Source organism: Euprymna scolopes, chromosome 14 (assembly GCF_053919585.1).
Source record: "Euprymna scolopes isolate OS-2025 chromosome 14, ASM5391958v1, whole genome shotgun sequence".
Classification (NCBI taxonomy): Eukaryota; Metazoa; Mollusca; class Cephalopoda; order Sepiida; family Sepiolidae; genus Euprymna; species Euprymna scolopes.
This window is the reverse complement of record NC_136495.1, coordinates 27,775,410-27,798,071: the sequence shown is the minus strand read 5'-3', so window position 1 is coordinate 27,798,071 and position 22,662 is coordinate 27,775,410.

Genomic DNA, 22,662 nt, shown 5'->3' with positions numbered 1-22,662 from the left:
CAAATGGGCGATAACAAAATGAATATGTATCCTTACATGTGTTACAATAATTAATCAACGTTTAAGAAACTATATTTTAAATAAATGTCAACCTTCTCTTAAACCCTTTTAGACTAATTCATAGAATATATATGAATGAAGTTGATATCGCTTTTATACTAATGCATAGAATATATATGAATGAAGTTGATATCGCTTTTATACTAATGCATAGAATATATATGAATGAAATTGATATCACTTTTATACTAATGCATAGAATATATATGAATGAAGTTGATATCGCTTTTATACTAATGCATAGAATATATATGAATGAAGTTGATATCGCTTTTATACTAATGCATAGAATATATATGAATGAAATTGATATCACTTTTATACTAATGCATAGAATATATATGAATGAAGTTGATATCGCTTTTATACTAATGCATAATATATATATTAATGAAGTTGATATCGCTGTTGAATCGACCGTAAATATTTCTAAGTTGTTCTCGTTTTGAATTCATTGAACACATGTCGAACAACTATGGCTGGCAACGCTAAAACCAGCTTAAGTAAGAAGCAGAGGAACCCTACTCCCGGGCAACGCCAGTCTACCCAGGAAAACGAATTTAGTATAAGAATTTAGTAAGAGAATATAATGCTGCGATACATTTAAATATTATAGTAATATAAAATATTTGAAATGATAGAAGATTTTTAATCCTAGTAACATTTTTTTCGATCAAATATTTTAAACAGATAGAATATTCATTCAAAATAGATTTATATTTCACTTCGATAAAACAATACTATTTACAGTTAAATGCATACACTAAGTATACTAAGTGTTATGCATATTGCGTTCCTAATAAAGATCTATATTTTAATATATACACGTAAATACGAAAGTTAAGGGTCAGTCATTGAGGGAGTTCAGATCGACGACTGTAGTTTTTGATCGGGAGAAATGTGTCTTCTTGCGGGTTAAAAGAAGGCGAACCTAGAATTCCAGATATTTCTTGTGTAAGAAGCGATTGTAACCGTTTATCTTCGTTTATTTGTTGTATTTATACGAAGGAAACGATCGTAAAAAAATTCCATAAATAGTTATGTTCGAAATGTCATACATATGTGCGAGTTTTTCAAATGATTTGAAGTTCGAAAAGATGTTCGTGAAGAAAGTCGGGGCTTACATCGGTTGAAACATCGTTAAATAAAATCTAAGATCAAGAGATAAAAATAATAAAAATCGAACGATAGAAATAATACAAATCCATCACTTGACAAAAATCGATAATTGTTTTTCTTTTTTTTTCACGTTCGTTGCAAATGGAAGATTAAATGAAATAAAATCTTAAATAAATAAAAAAAGACATAAAACAAATGTTTGGAAAATCAAATGAATAAAAACGAGCTTAATTATTGTAATTAAAGATTCTCAAATTAATGCGAGAGTTGCCATGAACTAACGAACGCAGAAAATCGACAAAGACTTTTGCTTTCATTTTCTTCTATGCGTCTTTAGCAAACATGAGTTGTTCCATTTTTTTCTTCTTCCAGAAAACAGGAAATGAAGACTTTTAACGGGTTAAGATGTAAAGGAAATTCCAAGATATAAAGGAAATTCGAACTAATACAACATCTGAAAACAGGTCATGTAGGATGAGTTTCAAAATAAAAGTACACAGCGAGATAAAGCGAGCGAGAAAAAGAGAGAGAAATCAAACGCTCATAAGAGGGAAAGGTTTTAATGTAAAGGAATAGAGAGAGGGACAGAGAGAGAGAGAGAGGGGGGGAGAGTGGGATTATAGTGTAGACACGTTGACCGGAAGTAAAAGATCAGTTGATTTGATTGCGTGTGTGTCATGTGATCAGGTTAGCTGAATCGATGAGATTTGATTTGGACTTAGAACCGAACGGACGGCTTCGCCGTTGTCTCTTCCCCTTCGTTGGGGGTGGGGAACGAACGCTGACGTGGTAGAAATAAGACCTAGAAGAAGAAACCACAGGCCAAATTCACTTTCCATTCCTTTCTGCAAAACATTTGGAAGGTGAATAAAAAACTATAGAACCAATTCCTTGTCTTGGAGTGAAATAATTTTTCGTCCCCAAACACAGGAATCAAGTCTCCCTCCCAGACGAGAATTTCCAAATGGACCAACAAAATGGCAGAAGGTATGTTTAACAGATACATGACAAGTCACACACGTATGCACACTTAACAGCATCACTAGACGATCAGGCACACAACGACATTAAACTGATAAGATAATCAAACACTCCACCCTTTATTATAGAGCAACAACGTAACAAACTCTCATTTATGATACGACAACGTAAGATTAAGGCAAAGAGGGAAGGATGTTTATGTAAAGAGAATCGGATTGATTAACATAAACGTTACTGCTCTTGTAGAAATTAAATGTATTCGGTGACTAATACATTAATATATAATGCATCCCGTGATAAAATAGGCAAGATTTGTTTCCGTTTGGTAACAAAGCGTCAACCTCTTTATCTGTGCCTACAGCCAAACGTAGATTCCATGAACAGGGATTCTTTCTTAGAACTGCTCGTCCGTGGAACACTATTCCGTTTTTCTGCTTTCCAGCTGACTACAATCTGATTGTCTTCAAGTTAAACGTGAATAAGTTCTTATTGAAATATCCCCTCTAAGTAATCCAAGTTATAAAATTCCCACTAATGTTTACTACGCTAAAATCACAATGACGAATGTATACCCATTAACCCTTATCCTCAATTTGCCCCTGGGTCTTGATAAGTGATGACCCCCCCCCATGTAAAAAAAATAGATTGAGTTTGATTTTTTTGGATTGACACTCACCAATTCACACACACACACACACACACACATACACACACAAAATAACAAAACATATATACAAGAATAAAGAAATAGATCTGTAACATAGTAGAGAAATTAATGTTGGAGGAAAGGTTTTCCACGAAAAATAAATATTTGGATCGTAAAATCTTACTTTATTGTTACACGGAATTAATCTGCATCCAAAAACTACAGTTTTGTGTAAATTTCATGCTCACGTAATGAAATTTCACAAAACCATAAAACTCTCGGTGTTAGAATATTACGTCTTAAGTATAGAATGAATATTCCAATTTAAATGATTTTATTTGTATTCTTGTAAAAAATGTTAAAACCGGTGTAATATTTAGCCCTTGTAAGTTTGTGGTTATTTCCTCCGAAGAAAATAAAGTTTACAGTTACTATGGAATCTACTAGCGATTCACAACGGCATGTATATTCTGGTCATAAGCAGATAGCACACATCAATCAGCATTCATAAACGGTCACTCATCTGGTAGTGGCTAGGCTTCCAGTTGCTTAACATTAGCGGTCATTCGTCTGGTAGTGGCGAGGCTCCTACTCGCTTAACATCGATGATCTAACGAGATCAAAATAAGACAGATCAAGAAAACATTTTCCATGCAATTAATTAACGTCTGTTTGAATCTACAAAAGATAAAGTTTTTCTATAATTGAAAACTTTTTTCTATATCGATTTCTATTTAATTGATGTAAAGTAGTAAGGTTATTATTCTGAAGAGCATTCGCGCAGCGTGGCGTCTTCAAACTAACTTTATTGCTTTATTTAAACAAAGTATTCGAAGGCAAAGTTCGGTTCGTGCTGTCGGTAACAGATTAGTGGAATTATCTGCTTTTACTATTTACGCCACGTGACTAAAATGTGTCGGCCATCTAGATCCATCATTTAAGAACGTGACGAAACCTTCCGAATCGGGCGATGCTATTACTTTATTAGCTCAGTGGGGAAAACGGCGTCAAGGCGTGGAAAGAAAGATTAATTAAACGTTTCCGGTTTGATCGATGGCACTCGACACGTATTACAAGTGAATATAGTGGGGGCGTAAGTAAATTAGTATTATTCTTATTCAATGTTATTCGATCATTGGAACATTTTTATTTAGATGGGCAGTGTTTACTGTGCAGGGATGTTTCTATAAAAGCAGGAAACTTTAGGTTTTAAACGTATTATTCCTGTCCTAAATGCAGAAAGGAGCATACGAGAAACCAACAGTTTTAAGTGTTAAGATATATATCACACAGATGTTATATGATGTAAAAATATAATCAATGACAAAACATACACGGAGGCAACATAGCGCTAGATTCACAAAGTAGAGGACTAAATTCAATTTCTACAGTAATATACTCCTAGTTCCATTGCATGGAAGAGTATATTTTCAATATAACATGTATATACATAAATGTTATGATTATGCTTGTTATTAGCAAAGATCAGAAATATTGACCCGACATAGATTATTGATTATTTGAAAAAAAATTATTGGCATGCACTCGCTGCTATTTTTATTGAAGTAAAAGTTGATTTGATTCATATTTGTATTATTTTTATTGGGGGGGGGGGGGTTACAGCGCACTATATCCGAAGAATAGATTTTCTCTTTGTATTCCTTCTACCGAAATATCTGGTGGAGAGTGTATCATGGGTACCTTTCTTTTTCTTTTTTTTTGGGTGGGGGGAGGGGTATATTTACATGTTTTTATCCGTGCTTTTATTTTTGGAATGCGCCCGAGGAAATTGATATACACACGCATATATATTATTATTATTATTATTATTATTATTATTATTATTATTATTATTATTTCACACGCACATAAACATGTATGAGGGGAATTATATAAACATTTAAAAAAAAGTCCTACGCGATGATTTACGTATTGACGGTGACCGTCGCTTCAAAGCTTAAATAATTTGATTAATCGGCTCACATAGAAACGTAAACGTCGAACTTTTCTGGTTTCTATATAATTACTAATAAAAGTTCTACCTACGTGTTAAGAAATTTTGAATGAAAAGGCTGCTTAATTTAGTAAAAAGTTTGGAATTTATCTTAGTATATATATATATATATATATATATATATATATATATATATATATATATATATATATATATATACATATATGCGAATATGAATATATAAATTCATATATTTATATACATATATCTATATATATATATACATACATATATATATATATATATATATATATATATATATATATATATATATATATACTAGCAAAAGTACCCGTCGTTGACCGGGTTCAAAAACAGCCTGCAGAAAATGGACTCTGATTTATGAAAGTATGATAGGTTATGAAAAGGAAGAGTTTTAAAGAGATAGCTTCGAATTTTGGAGTATCAAAACCAAAGCAAAATATTATGAAAATAAAAATAAAATAGATAAACCCCATAATTTATTATACCATACCTGTTTACACTTATCACAGTATTCTGTGGCTCTATATTAAAAAACCTTGTTTAACTTTGTGATATACTTCCATTCTATGGAGGTCAGGCGCGAACGAACACCCCATATTTTATATATAATTTTATTATACCATATTTCTTCAAACTGAAACATCAATATAAAATATACTTACGCAGAGAGATATGAAAAGTCTTTATTGAACTTTGTGCCTATTTTATTCTATAGAGGCCAGGTGCGAACGCAGACCCCAAAATTTTATTATACCTTCACTATTTAAGTTAAACCATACTTATTAAAATATTATTATGTACATCTATATCAAAAATATTTGTAAACTTTTTTTTTAATTTTTTAATTTTTTATTTCCATACGTTGTGGACCAGCCGCGTACACAGACCCCCCAATTTTAATTAATCATCATTATGCCAGATCAAACATACCCATTCCTGTATCTCGATACATCTTCTATCATTGTATGTGATCAGTTTTCCATAATAGTCAACCATATAGGAGCCTATTCGTTACCAGACACACAGACGTTCAGCTTTATATTATATTATATATTATATATATATATATATATATATATATATATATATATACACCTGTGTATAGACTTACAGTATACTCTAATACTATTAATATATTTTTATGCAGTGCTTACTTCTACGGTTTTAAGTTAGGTGTAAACTATATAATACACCATAAAATTATATTATTTTGCATATTTTAAAACCAGATGAATCTAGATATCAGGAAGTAAAAGGCAAAAAAAACTTCTAAACTGAAAGGAATAGTTTCAAAACAAGATCCGACATCTCGGGATATTTTTCTGTCTCATATTCTTGGTTATTTAATTCGAAATCACAGTTAGTGATGTATTGTTTATATTTATTTTTTTCTGATGATTTATAATCTGGACAAAACAAACCTGAAGAGGACGAAATAGGCTGTATACCTGCTATAAGCATCGATAATATATGTTGATATGAGAATATTACCCGGGAATTTGCGTGATTTGGACTTGATTCAAAATATAAACAATGACGGAATACAAGAAAGCCAAGAGAAAAATAAGGGAAAAACAAAACGTGAAAGGAGAAAATATAATAGAAATATAATTATGTACGTGGGGACTTCCAAAAGTAATGCGACATATTGTTTATTACGCTGAAATAGATCAGAAGGGGATTGCAAATTGCATTGTTGTGATGACTGAACTTAAGCATTCATGATCTGAACAGTTCATCCCTTTGTTACAGATATTCCGATGAGACTCTGAGAAACCAATCCCTGTCAGGAGCATGCGCCATAAGTGGAAAGTCCTCATTGAATTCCACCATTCAGGGAAAATTGTCGATCAGCATTTACCAGCACCTGTTGAACGTTTGCGAAGCCGCGGTTAGCACAGTTACGCGATAATTTCGTCGATTTCAGTGTGGCGACACATATTTGAGCACCCTCCGTACGCCCATTAACAGCCACCGACCATAAAACACTGCGCTTTGGCAAACTAATCCTCGCTGATTAAGGTACAATGGTAAATGAAATGCGTGTAGATTTGAATATGAATGTCAATGAAATGTAAACGATGTTATCATGAGATACAGAAAATTGTGTGCTAAGTTGTTCAACGGCTACTGACGCAGGACCATATGGACCAGTAGCCTGATAATGATAAATCAGTACGAACACGAAGGTAGCGAATTCTTTGAGTGCAGCATAGTTAGGAGAAGTGGTGTGACAACTACGAGCCGGAGTTTAAACGGCTCTCGAGAGCATGGCACTACTTACGTCCCCCAGCACAAGTGTTCAAGACACATACATTAAGAGGCAAAGTGACATGACCCGTGATTTCTAACAAGAAGGGCGCCATATGCGTGAATTACTTGAAACCATGCTTCACTGTCAATAGAGGCGGTAACGTTTAAACCTTTATAAACCTGAAGTTGAACATTGCTCACGAAAAGCAACAGGGCAACGTCAGATCACACACGATATAAAAAAACACAGAATGCGTGACAAATTTACGCAGGAAGGTGCTGTCGCATTCAACGTATAGTCCCGACCTGACACTGTTAGACTTCTACTTTTCGTAACTCTGAATCATTTCCCGAAAACAACGCTGCCCTAGGAGTTGTCAAATGTTATGATCGAGATACTAACACTCTCATGTCTCCCTGGCAGAAATTGATTCATAATAGTAGTGGCTATGTATGAAAATGAATTATGGAGCAAAAAAAAAAAAAAAAAAAAAAAAAAAAAAAAAACTCGTTCAGGTTAATATTCCTATTTTGGTCTTTGTAGATCTACAATTTTCTGAGTAAAAAAAAAGTAATAAGCATTATTTCTCACACGATTTCATATGTAGAGAATTAGGAAACATTTTCTCTGATACTTCACTCGAAATCGTAAATAATCAATTGTACACGATAAATTGCACAGTATATATATATATATATATATATATATATATATATATATATATATAGCTACTTCATTTACTCACATAAAATTAATATACGAACGTATAGATTTATGCGTAAACTTTAAGTATTTACTTCAAAAGTGCTCAATACGTAGGTAGAGCTAGTTAGTAATCTATAAAATATATATGGCGATTAAGCTGCGCTGAATATTCAGCGTTTCGAGGAATCCTGGAGTGGATGAAATGCCGAATATTCAGTGTAGCTATATATATATATATATATATATATATATATATATATATATATATATATATATATATATATATATATATATACATATATATGATTATCATTCAAGCACTGCAGTGTAATGTTAATTGGCAGTTTTAGTCATTTAGAACTTATTTGAAGTTTCATCGCTCACTCGTTTCTCGATCAGATTTCAAACAATTATTACAGTGTATGTATCACGTTCTCAGCTATCTTCTAAAAAAATTCAATTTTTGTTCAGTAAAAGAAAAGTTAAAATGAATTTACTGGTGTTGAAAATCGCAAAAAAAAACGTAAGAAGCTGAGCAACATTTTTTGTGACTGGTTTCCATAGCAACCACGTCGCTTCAGCTACCACTGTTGCTACTAATCCACTGCTGGGCAAAAAGAGAAGTAACAATTGAAATTGAGAGAATGAAAGCAGACGAGTGCCGTACATTGTTATTACATATGTTCTTGTTATGCTTATGGGAGCAAAAAAAAAATAAGACTGAAATTAAACAAAGAACAAGTGAATTTAGTGGAAGACTGAAAACATCCTGGGTTACAATGGAAAAATGCGACCAGGAAAAGTTATATGGTTAAGCTTAAACATGGAAAATAAAAGGAAATATATTCTAGTAAAAAATATAATAAATTAACTTTAAATTTTGCAGCATTAAGAATGTTTTTTACAATTCAATTTCACATGATATAATCAGTTCTTTACGCTGAAATATATTATGTTATAAACTTATTATATACTTTACAAGAATATCTTTTCTTTTTTCCTTTCATTGTTTTCATGCACGTATTTTTCTATTTGAATATATATATATATATATATTTATATATAGATATATATAGATATATAGATAGATACGTATATATATATATATATATATATATATTATTTAATGTGTATTTTAATACCTAAAGATATAAGTGTTTCATACTTGCGCTATCATCAGTGCATGAATCTATATAGAGACGCCCATATACAAGTGCCTTCATATGGACACATCGAGCATCAGCATAAACTAATTCGTATACATTTAAGCATATTTCATGCATATTATACATTTCTTTAAAGTATCTTTGCAATCGATAATTTTGGTGGCCAAACTGCTGCGCATGTGCAACAAAAGTCTGTTTGCGTGATTAGAAATGACATATGATCTTCGGTGATAATGAGAGAGTGAGACCTCATCTTACAAACTAATAAGAGTTCTCATTGTTTCGTTTTTTTTAATTCATTATTTGCGATGCTCGTGTTATTTTATTCTTGAGATATTCAAATAATAATAATAAAATAAAAAGAAAATGGCATGTAGTGTCACGATATGGACGCCTCATATATCAATCCTGTTCTTGGTTTATTACGCTTTAATAGCATTTCTACATTATATGGGTGATAGAAGCCATATAATTTCTACTCTGGTCGATGGAGCATTAGTACGTTTAAATGCATGCGTTTTTTTTTCTCTTAGTTTTCTTGCTGCTAGTAATCCGCGAAATTGATATTTGCTTCACTGCCCTCTTTCTGTGCTATTAAACTAATATAAGTTTAGCTCGACACTGTCATTTTAGAAACAGACAATTTTTTTATTAATCTGAATATATATGTAATTATATCATTTATTTATTCTTAAACTCAACCCAATTACAGTGTCACTTGGACGTACATTCAGACCCTCTTCCTAGTAATTTAAACGATGAAGTGCATGCTTACACTAAAGTTAAAATTCTGCAAATAAGAATAGGCAAGCAGGGGGCAATGAGAGTATTCCAACGTGTTGCAGTTCGTTAAAAAGAAACTTTAAGACGGATTAAGAAGGATTCCCAATATCTAATGATGCTTACTAGGCACCGCCAAAACTGGGTAAGTAGGTAAGTACTTTTTGACGGACCGACTTTTTAAAAATCTACCAAAAATCAGGTAATTATCCGATCAATACGAAATTTTCAGCGATTATTAAGACAAGAATGAACTTTATAACATTCTACTTATTTTTCATAAACGCTTTTATATATATTTTATTTTGCCTTAAAACCCCCGTTGTTTTAAGGGGGTACAAATATGCTTAAACTAATCATCTGAAACTGAACACTGTTCATTATGCTGTTGCAAGGGACAGAATTATAGATTAAAAAAAATTGTTTGCATACCTTATTTTGACGTCTGAATATCAGAACTTCGATTGTGTTTAATTATCCCGCTTTTGAGTTTTGAAGTGTGAAATTCGGTGAATATGTTAAGTAAAACAATTATTTTAAATTAAGCAAAACAAAAACAAACAAAAAATATTTATACGAAAAAAGCCATTTTTAAATCTTTGATAAATAAATTAACAATTTTTTTAGCGACCCGAATAATACATGACCATTATTAAACAGGGCATGCTTTGAAGAATCGATACAAAAAAAAATCGATAAATATTGTGCCCTTTGTGTTTAAAATAGCATCATTTTTTCGATCCCGTTTGAAAACGTTTGCCGCCTTTCGACTACGGTGGACCAAACGCGCTTAAATAATTTTTTTTATTCTGCTTTAAATTGCCCCCCCCCATTTTGGGGAGCCTGGCCCCCACACACTTACACATTAAAAATCAAAGTTATACAAATGGTCAACCATCTGGTACTGGCAAGCCTCAGCGTTAATAATATATTGAAACTTTCGACACTGAAAAATAAGTTTTTTTTGGCCTGTTTGGTCTTCCATAGTTTGCTTTTTATCAAATGCAAACGTAAACATTGTCGATCTAGACTCTAGATCGACGCGAAGTAACTGGTTGCCTATATGAATAAGTGGAATTATTTGAAATCCAGGTACTTATATTATAATATGTTTGCTTATTCTCTAAGAAAATCATCCCAAATCTTAGTTAGACAACAAATAAATAAATTAATTATTGCAAAAACCTTTTTTTTTTAAATATTTATGTACGTTTTTTGTGCAAGACAAAAAATGTCAATTGTTAACTTTTGGGGAAAATTTAACATTTAAAATTTAATTAAAAATAGTAGAAAAAGTTTTACATTATTCTGTTTTCTATATGATAAAATTCAGTGTTTTATCTTTCTGGAAAAAAAGTTACTCAGAAATAATGGATTTTAATAAATGTAATTTCGTTTTAAAAAACAACAGCAACTTGATTTTTCGGCCATTTTTGGTGGTGCCTAATGTTTACAGAACGAAATTGGTATATATATATGCTTGTCATGTTAGTTGCTTTTTCGTCGAAAGAGCACTAGTGCTACTAATTCATCACAGCACATTGCATTAGATGCCACCGGGACCGTCACTTAGCATATACTGCAAAACCTATGAGGTTGGAAACTCTTTTTCGGACACAGTGGGAAACTACTGTTCAATCCGCCAGCTCAGATGTATCAACAATACTCCATGCATGGGCGAACGATGTCTTATGAGGATACGGTGTGAGTAGTTCTCTAGCATACACTATTATTATTATTATTATTATTATTATTATTATTATTATTATTATTATTATCATTATTATTATTATTATTATTATTATTATCATTATTATTATTATTATTATTATTATTATCATTATTATTATTATTATTATTATTATTATCATTATTATTATTATTATTATTATCATTATTATTATCATTATTATTATTATCATTATTATTATCATTATTATTATTATTATTATTATTATTATTATTATCATTATTATTATTATTATTATTATTATCATTATTATCATTATTATTATTATTATTATTATCATTATTATTATTATTATTATTATTAATATCATTATTATTATTATTATTATTATTATTATTATTATTTAAAAAAGTATATTATTTTTTAAATGTAATCATCCATTCACAAGCCTAAAGTTCAAATTAACAAAGTATCGCTAACAAAAACAAATAAAAATATTTATACAAACACACGATACATTTAAAAGTCGTGTGAGGTAGCCGCGTGGTGGAGGTTTAGGCTTCTTATCATGGGTTCCGATTTCGCTAGATTCAGCAATCTTGATTAGTCCTAGACGACGAAACACGTGTCAATGGATAATTATATTTTAAAAATAATATATATATATATAAATATATATATATATATATATATATATATATATATATATATATATATATATATATATATATATATATATATGCCGCTCCCCATCACCAAATTGGTCGACGGGAAAATTATTCCTAACTCGCATTTAGATAAAAATGCACTTCCATATAAATAATTGAATTCATTCAAAAATATCGCTGACAAAAAAAAGCTACACGCACACACAACACACACACACATATATATATATATATATATATATATAAATATATACATACATAGAGAGAGAAAAAGAGAGAGAGAAAGATAGACAGACACTTATAAAATACAATATTCCTTTACAATAAGCTACGATATGTGTCCTCTCATCGCCCAATTCAAAAGGAACACATGAGGATCTTGACAAAGACCGTGTATATCCAATTTATACACACGATGTGGTAAAACGTGCGTGATTATATAACGTTCTTAATAAAGAGTTTAGCGTTTTATTTTAAATCGAGACATAATATCTTGCACAAGAGCAATGTACCCGAATAATAAAACAAAAGTTGCTATTGTTTCCAGATCAAAAGAGCATTGCAGTTTTATACATTCCCATAGAAAAAGACTTTTACGTTATGCAATCGATATGATGGGAGTTGAATTCGTCATATATCTTTATAAATTATACGCCAGGATCTGTTCAGCTAATAATGCACGTACCTCTTCTAAATGTATAACTTCCGATAGTGATGTTGGAATTGAAACACGCAGTTCTACATTAAAACTTTTTGTTGTGCTTTTTTTCATTTCACAGACACCAACGTCAAATTATATCCCGCCAACACAGGCATATATAGAAACCGGCAGGTAAGTATTGATTTATTAAAAATATATCTAAGAACACTATAAGCACCGAGAAATATGACAACCACCTGTACATTATTACGCATATTGAACAATGTATAATTATTGTAATTTCGCATATCCATCGGTTCAGCAACCCAACAGTGTACAGGTTACAAGTGCTTACTGTCAACTAGGCGGTCGTTTCAATCCTGGCTTAATATAGTTGATTATTTAGCTGCAGCGAAGAGCTGTGTTACAGCGAACCAATCGATCTGTGAATTACTATATATATATATATATATATATATATATATATATATATATATATATATATATATATATATATCATATGTATATATTCATGTTTAGAGCATTTTAACTTCAAACAAGGATAGTGACACGTTTATGTAGGGGACTAGAATCTGGGACAAAATAGCCAGAACACAATTTGCAGAGTTCAGCAACAATATGTCTATTCACATTTAAATTAAATTTCTGATATCTGGGAAACAGGAATCTTAAAGTGAATTTCAAAGTCCAACAGTTCTGGGGGCGATGAATCTATAAGAGTAGAAAGTTTTTTGGCATCTAGGCGTCACTGCTGTGTAGGTGTGCGATTTTGCAGCTTGTCAGGTTTGTTGGGAGTATTTACATCGCAGGGGACATAGAATTTTAGAGCATCTACCATTAAAATATTCGTAAACAAGGCAACAGGATGCAATATTTCGTCGATGGGATAGAGGTTAAATCCCAGCTGACAGTTCAGGACCTATTAGGTTAGCGACAATCTTTAGATCCCTGTCCAGGGGTGAGAAACTATTAGCAGGTGCGCTAGACCAAAGGACAACAATACTCTACACATAGTGGAATATTAGCCATGTAGATGTCACGAATACTTTCAGGCATAAGTACCAATCTGACACGGTAAAGAGAGCCCACCTTCCTCCCAGCGGACGCTACAATGCTCTCGATGTATCTGTTCTAACTCATATTCCCTGTGAGCATTAAGTCGGAGAGTTTAAACGAAGTACTTTCAGGTAATGTATTATTAGCTATAGCTATTGGTGTTTGAGAATGTATTATTAACTATAGCTATTGGTGTTTGAGTATTTTCATTAAGTATTATATATATATATATATATATATATATATATATATATATATATGTATAATACTTACTGAAATATATGCTACATTAAGATATTTCGCTTTTCATGCTGGTATAGGCTTGTGTGGGTAATACATGACGTTCATATTGCTACGTGTTCTTGTGGTTAGGAAGTTTTTTTTTAGTTTTTTTTTATTACATTTTCACCCCAAACAAGGCAAATTGCCACTTTGGTGTAGGGGGCTACTATCAGGGGAAACAACTACTGGGGTACTATGTAGGGATTTGGGCAGCAAGGTGTCGGTTCACGTTACACTTGAACTTCTGCACGTCAGTACTGTTGGGGAAGCAGGGACCTGGGATGGAATTCCAGAGTCTTGCGGTTCTGGGGAAGAAACTATTGGAGTAAAAATATCTTTTACATCTAGGGATCTCTGCAGTGTGGGGGTGCGATCTAGTAGCCTGTCGGGTTTGTCGAGGGTGCTCGCGTCGTGGGGGCACCAGTGATTGCAGTTCGTCAGAGCATTCACCACTAAAATACTTGTAGAAAAGGCAGAGGGATGCAACATTTCGTCGATGGGACAGAGGCTGAAGCTTAGATGCCAGTTCAGGGCCTATCAGGTTTGCGACTCTCTTTTGAACCTTGTCAAGGAGCGAGAGACTAGTAGCAGATGCACCAGCCCAGATGTGGCAGCAATACTCCATACATGGGCGAATGGTGGCCTTATAGAGGTACAGGATACTTTCGGGTGTTAGTAGTTTTCTAGCACGGTAGAGAGAGCCTACCTTTCTTGCAGCGGCCCTGGCAATGCCTTCAATGTAATTGTTCCAACTCATGTTTCCTGTGAACGTTAGGCCAAGGAGTTTGAAAGATGGACTCTCAGATAAAGAGTCGTTGGCCATTGCTATGGGTGGTAGAGAGGGTTTCTTGTAATTATTGAATGAAACTAGTTTAGTCTTGGCAGCATTGAACGCGACCAACCACTTTTGTCCCCATTCCACTACTGATTGGAGGTCTTCCTCTAGTGTTTCTGCCATTTCTTTAGAAATGTGTTCATTCGTCTTCCTGTCGTGTCTGCCATAGAGTGTAGTGTCATCAGCATATATAGCCATCTCAGAGGCAATGTTGTCGGGGAGGTCATTTATGAATATCAGGAACAATAGAGGTCCAAGGATAGAACCCTGGGGCACTCCCGCATTTATATCATATTGTTTAGATGTGCGACCGTCGAGGACTACCTGGATTTTTCTCTTATCTAAGAAGGATTTAATTATGTTAAGTATTCTACCAGTGATACCGTATGATCTGATTTTACTGAGGAGACCCTCATGCCATACCCTGTCAAAAGCCTTAGATATATCTAGAGCTACCGCTCTGCTTTCCCCCGCTTTGTCCAGTGAATGGTATATACGTTCAGAGATCACAGTGAGGATGTCTGCTGTGGAATGGGCTTGTCTAAATCCATATTGTTTGTCAGTCAGTAGTTTAGCATCTGTAAGATGATGGACTAGAGCATGGTTAATTATGGTCTCAAATATTTTGGCAAAAAGTGGGAGGAGGCTAATGGGGCGATAATTTTATGGGCCTGTCCTTTCGCCAGAATTCTTGAATACTGGTACAACAGAAGCAGTTTTCCAACAGCCCGGAAAGCAAGCAAGTTGCATACAAACCAATCAGAAAATTCTCCAGTAAAAGTTCTTGTTTTTCACACCCGTTTTTTCAATAACGAAGATTGCCGCTTTATAGAAAATATCGACAGATTACTTTTTCACCTTTTTTATAATAACACGAGTCATTAGTTTAGTGTACTTCGAGATAAACTTACATTAACTTGGGCTTTATAAAATGTGTTCTTATTTATCTACTATTTTATGAGCTTTATATTGTTTTAGTTTATTTCTTTATCAATATTCTTACAAATTAACCTTACTATAATTATATATATATATATATATATATATATATATATATATATATATATATATATATATATATATATATATATACATTTGGGGGGTACAAAATTCAATAATGACTAAATACAGACCAATCAACTTAATGATTTTAAAAAAAATTAAAATTAAAAGAAAGATTAACTAACCAGATTTCGTTCCTCGCTCAACAGAGCTAAAACGCGGAAAAATCATATTCATGAATTTTTATTTAATCGTATTTTCCTCGATGTAGCTCAGTTGAGCGAGGAACGAAACCTGGTTAGTTAACCTTTATTTTCATTTCTTTTTTTTAATTAGTATGTTGATTGGTCTATAATAAGCTATTATAATTATACGTATCGCTGGAAAAATAACAACAATCATAAAATTTTAATTTATAAGCGATAAAAATAAACAGTATAATTAATCTAGGGATTATGGCCTAACGGTTAAGGCACCAGACTGTGGTAAACATGGTCTGATGTTCGATCCCTAGAAACAGTTGAACTACGCTGATGAGAGGTAATGACCTTGAAACACGCGTGTACGTAGATTACTGTTTTAAAAATAATAAATAAATAAAAATGTTATATACGCCCAAATTAAAAAGGGCGACTTTCTAAGTAAATACAAAAATGAGCTCCAATATTAACCGTATGTATCGCTAGATTCAGCTACACGTGTTTCGTAATCTACGATTCATCAGAGTGGCTGAATCTAGCGAGAATCGAAATATATATATATATATATATATATATATATATATATATATATATATATATACTAGCTGACGTACCCGGTATTGCCAGGTTGTGTTTGATATATTTGAATATTCCCTCCTCACGCATATTTTTTTTATTAAACAAAACATTAATTCATAATTGCTTATGGAGCAGTAGCTTCGTTGTATTTTATGGACGTCTCTCGAGTAGCACTATTTTATTTTGTTTTACTCCTTCCTCTTTCAACTGAAAACTGTAAAATACATTATTGTTGTAACTATCCATTATTAATGTTCAATATATCTAGAGGTTACATTAGTAATCTATTCTTTTCATGAAATAATTAAAATTAAGTCACGAGCAGTGCACATATAAACACTGGAAAATGTACGTTTAATTCTGTAAGATCCTCCACATAAACAACACTGTGGGTGTGACCTCTTACGGGTGGCTAAATATAGTTGTTCAGGACTTCTAATGCATGAGTAAGCAACATAAACTAGCTGTGAGGAAAGGTGTTTGGAGATTAAGTTACACATCTTTGAGGCTTTCTCTTTGACCTTTATTTATAGACATGATAAAACTAAATTTTATTGGGAATTGTAAACGTTGAACTGAAATGGCATGTCAGAATGTGTAAGGGGAATTCGAGGATTCAACATATTTTCGACTTTTAAATTCCTAGTTATTATCATGGCTTCCAGAACATTAGTTTTCAAAGATTTGATGGCTTACCGTGTGCTTTTAGACACTTTAGGTGGATCACAATTTCCTAATAATATAACTGGATCTCTTTCTTCAATATCAGTTCATGGTATCGCAATTCAGGCCGTTGTAGTGAATTCAATAGGAAATTGTACTGCGTGCTCCTCATTAATAACACAGTTAATAGATCGATAACTCTTGCAAAAGATTATAATTGATTATATCAATAATACCATTTCAAAGGCTAATATTGCTCTTTCAGGAAACCACCAAAAATTGAGGAAATTATGAACAACATCTAGGGAAACCTTAATTCTCGGGTCACCAATTGAATTTACCGCTTGAACACATAATAATTTGTGCAATTTACGATCTCTACTCAATGATATTGAATGTAAATGAAAAGGAGGTGATTTGTGAAAAGTGCTGCAGACTGATAATAAAAGACATGTGTCCTCATAATAATATTCTCGAAACTAAAAACCAAAAAAACGTGGTTACCACGCAGTATTGCAGAAGTGCCATATTTTCTGGTCACATTTTAAATGGAAGGAAAGAATTTGGGACGGATTCAAACGTTTGACTAACAAGGACAACACCGTTTTGTTTAACACATAAATCATTTATTACAGACTATAACGTTTTGTTAGAGCTATCCCTATTTTTTATCATTCTAAGCGTAACTTATAGTAATATCGTAATTAAACATTACTAATGTAAAGAACTGGTTTAGCATGATTTCGGAATACGATGCAAAAAATATATACTTATAACATTGTAATGACTTGACAACTTTCGCTTGGCAAGTATACCAGCACGAGGTGAATGAACATTAACTTTAAACATTTATTGTTTTTGATCAATATCAAACATTATATACTTTCATTTAAAAATAATTGGCACGATAACTAGTGTTTATGTGTGAAGGATTGATTTTGTATGAATCTTTCATTTGTTGATTTCAGTCTCGTGGCTTTTTTTGTGGATTGTAAATGTTGACTTTTATATGTTTTCGTGTATGCTGATAAAGAATATCGCAGTAAAATTTGAAGTTGTTAATTCGCTTATCAGATATAAAAACATATGATATACAACGTAAACGCTTATGTAGTGAATTCATTTTCACAACCGAGAAGTTGTAATGCGCATGCGTGTAACTGAAGTATACTACAAGCTAATATTTTCTCACCCATCCATTTTGGATAAAACAGGGTGTTTATTTCGAGAGCTGATCTAGACATAGGGAGGACATGGGTGTTTATTTTGAAAGTTGTTCTTAACATAGGGACGTTTTGGGTTTTTTTCCGAAAGCCGTTCTTAAAATTAGGAGGTTGGGAGTGTTTATTCCTAACGACTTCCTTAATATGAGGAGATCAGGGGTGTTTGTTTTCAAAGCCGTTTTTAACATGGGGATATTGGGAGTGTTTACTTCGAAAGCAGTTCTTGACATTAGTAGGTTAGTGGTGTTTATTGCGAAAGCCATTCTTACTTTAGGGAGATTTGCGATAGTTATTTTAGAAGCCGTTTTAAACATGGGGAGATTGGGAGTGTTTACTTCGAAAGCAGTTCTTGACATTAGGAGGTTAGTGGTGTTTATTGCGAAAGTCATTCTTACTTTAGGGAGATTTGGGATATTTATTTTAGAAGCCGTTCTTAACATGGGGAGGTTGTGATGTTTTTTATATCGAAAACCGGTCCTAGCATGAGGAGATTATAATTGTTTATTTCGAAAGCTGTGTTTTTAACATGGGGAGGTTGCGGTGTGTCTCGAAAGCCGTTCTTAACATGAAAAGGTTGGGGTGCTTATGAAAAAAGCTGATCTTTACATTGGAAGGTAAGGGTATTTATTCCGAAAGTAGTTCTTACATGGGGAAGTGTGGAGTGCTTATTCCGAAAGCTCGTCCTAATATGAATGAGGTTGGGAATGTTTAATTTAAAGCCGTTACCCACGCGCATTACAAATTTCTCTATTGTGAACAAATGGCTTTTACCTTAAATATTATGTTTTCATATTTGGCAAACTATTATCAGCCCTAAATTTACCTGTGATATTCGTTGTGCCATACCCGAAAATTTATAAAGGTATATATTTCGACCTATTTATTGATAGTGAGTTGTGAAAAATACCGAAAAATTTGTATTTTAATCAGAGAGACCAATTATTTAAAACATGTCATTGAAAGTAATATTTGTTTTGTTCTTTTAATTTAAGGATTATTTAAATTTTATTAATGACGAAAAATTTTACTTTGTATTAAAATAAACCACTTTTTTTGTTGTAATAATTTTGTTAACAATATTTGAATTCAGTGAACGTTTAAGGAGAACTTTCTAAAAAAACAACGTACTCATTCGAAAACTTTAGTATTTGTGATAATGCAAACTTACTTGCAAAGGTTATCAAATATGTGGCGAGTATTGGAAATCTGGAGAGATTCATTTTTACCCAGACTCTACGTAACACCATATATTGTTCTCAAACTGAACTTTTGGTGACGGTCAAATGAACAACAACAACAACAACAACAACAATAATAATAATAACAATGATGATGATGATGATGATAATAATGATAATAATGATAATTATGATAATAATAATAATGATAATGATAATAATGATAATGATGATGATGATAATAATAATAATAATAATAATAATAATAATAATAATAATAATAATAATAATAATAATATATACAAAAAGGAGACGAAAAACTGGATAAACTCGGTCGGCCAAGTGGCCGGTATGTGGTGTCTGCTATAACACAACAAAGTTGAAAGTTTTCTTGATCAATGGAGGAAGAAAACTTTCTATATCGAGACAATTTCATTTTTAGTCAATGGACGAGGAAACCATTCTATACTAAGAAAATGTTATTTTTTTGCACACTACGACAGTGCCCTCTTTTGGGGAGCTGGTTCTCGTCCACCTCAAACACGACTTTAGGTCACATTTTGTTTTTGTGGGGAAACAAATAAACATTTAAATGCATGTACTCCACTACGTTCTCTTAAATAAAGATTTATATATTTTCGAATATGTAACAATAACACAAATAATACCGTTCATGTTAAGTTTTATTTGCTCAACAAGAGACTAAACATACGTTATGTGTTAGTTTGGGCAAGTACTTCTGTAGAATGAACTTGATTTGACATCGGCAAATGTAGGTCTTAAGTTTGTGCCGCTAGACATTTAGCCATTGTCATTTCCTTTCGTCTAGAGATTCATTTTAGGCTGATTATATTACTGTGTCTGATACATAAGTTCTGACTTCAGACAGACTGATATACAACCTCCATTATCGACATATATGTATACGTTATGAATAAAAATTGCTTATTCATAAATTAGTGAATACGTAATGTGGTTCTTTTATAATTTCTTCAATAGAAGAAATGCATTAAAATCGGTTCACAATAAGCCATGATATCGGTTCCTGACTCCTGTTAATTTTTTTCTTTTTTACCATTTTTTTTTTCTGTTTTGCTTTTAAAAGTTTTAGTGATTTTGAGAATATAAATCCTTACAAAAGGGATTGTAACTTGAAAACTTTATATGAATATTCCTGTAGTTTTACCTTGGTTTTTGTTAAGGTTTTGTTTGGAAATGTATATTAGTATACAGCATTAGAGGGTCGCGTAGAATGTTTGCATGGAGGCATGAGTCACGAAATTGAATCTCTATAAGCTAGATCAAAAAAAGTCCCAATTCAACATAGCCTTAGGATTTAATAAAGATAAAATCAGAAACAAAACCATATATTCAAAAGCCGAGGTAAGTATATCTAACCAGTAGTAATACTAGCAGACCAGAATCCTAAGGAATATACATGAAAAAGTAGCTCATATATTATTTTTCTTTGAAACACTGAAAAATAAAACAGTATTTCTAGTTTATATATTAGTTTCTGTCATTCTGATATAAACGTGTGTATAGCGAGCTTCAATTAATAGTGTGAAAATATATTTTATGCGGAACGATACTGTGACGAAATATTCATAACATACGATGATACAAAAAATTAAAAAATAATAATCACATATTCGAATACAACTTTTATGAGCAAGAAGTGGTGCTTACTCTTTGTAGCTAATATCAATAAGCGTGTATTTTTTTTTAAATATTTATATCTGTTTATTAGCTAAAACAAGGATTTTGTCTTAAAAAGTAAATGACAATATTAAAGACAGAAGAGAACATTTATGTATGAAGCCTATATTTTATTAAAAAATGGTCACGGGGATTTTCTTTTAATTGTTTGTATTAAATATCAAGGAAATAATTAATTTCGTTGACAATTGACACAAACTAATTGTTTGGATGTTAATGTTGTTTTGAATAGAATAGGAATTAAGCTAATTGCACACGAGTGCGTTTTTTTTTTTCAGATGAAGGAGTAAGAGAGATGAGAGATTAGTTTATTTTGTTAACAAATACATATGTAGTGCATATCTATTTTTGTAATATTTTACAGGTATTTCAACAGTGTTAAGACCGTTACATCTAAAAATGCATTTTCCAGTTAATTTCAATTGCTATTTCATTTTAGATGAGGTAATTGTAAGACCAAAGCACAGAATGTTTACAAAACCTACACAACATTTTTAGAATGCCTTTCTAAATAATGACCTTCTTATTCCAGTCCGATTCATGGACAGCACAAGCAACGCTGTACTCGTTTCTTATTCTTTAAGTAACATTATACACGTGTATTTTTAGTTTTCATTTTAGTAAGATTTATTCTGACTTGTTGCTTGAGTCTTAACCTTAAGGTGTACCTCGCGTGTGACAACAGGTGTAAATCAATTGTAACTATGACAATAAAACTTTGCCGGGGGACAATTGGTCGCCCTGTTTGTTTTTAATATATTTACACTATCTTCTGTTTATGTGTCTACATTTACATTCAAAGATACAACTACAAACAAAGACCTATTTTATATCAAGCACAGGTTTATAGAGTAAATATGTTGTAATAATGCAAACAGTAGTATTAAGTTTGTATTAAGAAATACTCCACTAATATAACTACGTCTATATCGTCCTGTCATACGATAGAAGCAGAAGCCACCTTTCCTCTTTTATTAAATTTCAACTCACTCACATAGCGTAAGGACGGTGCATGTATTAGTTTTTTTCCTGGCAGGCAAGAGTATGCTAAAACTAGGAACTGCTAACATCAGAATTTGTTTATTTCTTGTCGTCGCTGCCTGAATGAGCGACAAAAGAGAACGGTAACTCAATATAGAGTGAGGGTAAAATAAATCCATTCTCTGGAATTCGTTTATGTATTCCTATCCAAACCT